The sequence below is a fragment of the Zonotrichia albicollis genome, unplaced genomic scaffold, assembly GCF_047830755.1.
Source record: "Zonotrichia albicollis isolate bZonAlb1 unplaced genomic scaffold, bZonAlb1.hap1 Scaffold_121, whole genome shotgun sequence".
In the NCBI taxonomy this organism is placed as follows: Eukaryota; Metazoa; Chordata; class Aves; order Passeriformes; family Passerellidae; genus Zonotrichia; species Zonotrichia albicollis.
Genome location: NW_027428348.1, coordinates 1 through 2,322, shown reverse-complemented (window position 1 = coordinate 2,322; position 2,322 = coordinate 1).

The following is a 2,322-nucleotide window of genomic DNA, read 5'->3' as shown; positions in this document are numbered from 1 at the left end:
TATGCTGTTGGAACCATTCCAGTTCATCTGAAGTCATGAACTCAGGAGAAACTTGGGACAAAAGGAATCAAAGTGCCTTCTGTCCTGCTGTCTTGGTTTGGAAAGACAGGTGCCTGCTAAGGAAGGCAGGAGCCTCCCATGAAATGGAGAATGTAAACTCTCCCCCTCTGAATTGTTATGATTTTAAATTATGGGGTTCTCAGGCAAAAAATAAAAAGTATGGGTGCAGGAAATAACAGTTATTTCATAGGGAAGAAAATAAAAGGATAAAATCAACGGTGCAGTAAACTAAAACAACTATGGCAGAGTCACAACACAACCTGACACCCTGTTGGTCAGGCTGTTGGTAGCAATCCAACTGGAAATGTGGCTGCAATCCTCCTGGAGTGGCAGATGTGGTTCTGTTAGAGCAGGGGGTCCTGTAGAAAAGGGTGTAGTCTTTCTCTGAAGATCCAGTGGAAGAAGAGACAGCTGCTGTTCCTCTGGGAAATTCAGGGGAGAAGCTGTGCTGCTATTCCAGAATCTCCATATTTTATCCAGTTAGGAATGCTTAGCTCTTCCCTCTGGGCGGAGCATCTCCCAATGGGATGCTGTAGTTCTTATCAGCCATGCAGTGACATTCAATAGCCTGTTATCAGCAGATGTCCCCCCAGGAGGGAGGAGTGGTTGTGGAAGAGATAAGGAAAACTGCCATACAGATGGCAAATAGAATCCATCTTGCCTTGCAATCTAGGACACCTGCAGAGGAAGACAACTTTGTAGAAGTTGAATGATTTCTGATTTGGGAACTGAAGTGGGTCAGTTATTGGCCTGTGGTTTGTTCTCATCCAGAAAGATGTTCCAAAGTACTGCAATTTGGCATTAAAAACCAGGAACGTGCCTCTTCATCTGGATATTGCAATATCAATTGCAGAGCTATTTGTGGTCAATACGATAGGAAAACAACTGGAAATCTTTTCCTGATTTCTCTCTTTCTTCCAGTCTCTGGGATTAGGCCTCCAACACTGCATGCAGGTCTTCTTTCCATAATCTGCTCCTCTGGAGCTGGGATGTGACGAATCAGCAGTGGGAAGAGGGAGGACAATGGACCATTACAACTGCAAACTCTGTTTTTTGTAGTCTCTAGATTTCCAGTGCTTAGAAACTGTCATTATTTCAACTGTCTGAACAAATCCCACATTTGTCACTTTTTCCCTGGCAGAAAACCTTCCTTTGGCCCTATTTTGGAACTGACCCTGGGAAACATCTCATTCCAGATGCTTTTCTGTTGGTTTTGCTAAGAGATGCCAAGAAAATCAGCACAAGGGGCAGGGATGAGGGAAAGGGAAGAAACAATTCCTTTCTTTTCTCTTCCTTGTGGAAACTCTCCTCTGGAGGTTGTGCTCCAGCCAGAGACTTCCCGGGCCAAGGGCTGATGGAAGCAATTCAACTGAGGCAGCTAAGGCATCTCCTCCCTGGTCGGTAGCCCTAGGGCTGAGAGGGGACATGAGTGCTGAAATAAACAGGGCCAGGAGACTTCTTCTCCTTTATAATGCCTTTATTAAAAGTGATCAGCTCAGGATTGGGCGGCTCGGCAGGGCTGCAGTCCCCATCGCGTCTCCCAGGGCAACGCAGAGGAGGAGGATATGCGCAGCTCCGTCCACTAGGGGCAGAGCCGGGGATCCAGTCCTTGTGGGAGCCTTAGGGCGTGATGTCCCCGTCAGATGTTGATTTGTCGGTGCGGTCCCCCCTCAGTCTCGGCGCTGGGGACGACTCCCATGGTCAGGGCGAGAGGGACTCCGCATCTCTGCAGGCTCAGCCATCGGCTCCTCATGTCCAGACATCATTTTAGTCTCTCAATTCTTATTTGGCTCGTTGTTTTTGGGGTTTTCTCGTTGCATTTCGAGTCGGGGTCCCACAAAGCATTCTGGACTTTGGAGTCACTTTGCATAACCCCCCCCACCCTCTCAGGTGTCTTCCCTATGCTGTAAGAGAGCACAGCCTCGGGGGAAGGGTCATACACCGCACCCAGCCAGGTTTTTTACTAATACAAAAGAGGAGATAAGCCTTAACGACCCGGTATTAGAAAAAACAAAGCACTAAGAATCCTGGCAGAGCCTGAGACCTGACTGCGTCCCTGCAACTCTTTCTCACAAAAAAATATTAACTGAATTTTTGTTCATAACAGGTGCCCCTCTTGCACCGCCTGGAATGGGGGATTCCTCCTGCCTCTGCCAGGTGCTCCTGATCCTGGCATAAGCCCTGGCCTGGCTGCTCCTGCTCTGAGCTCCCTGCCATGGGCATTGCTGGTGCGGGAGGGCAGGAGGGAGGGATTCAGTGCAA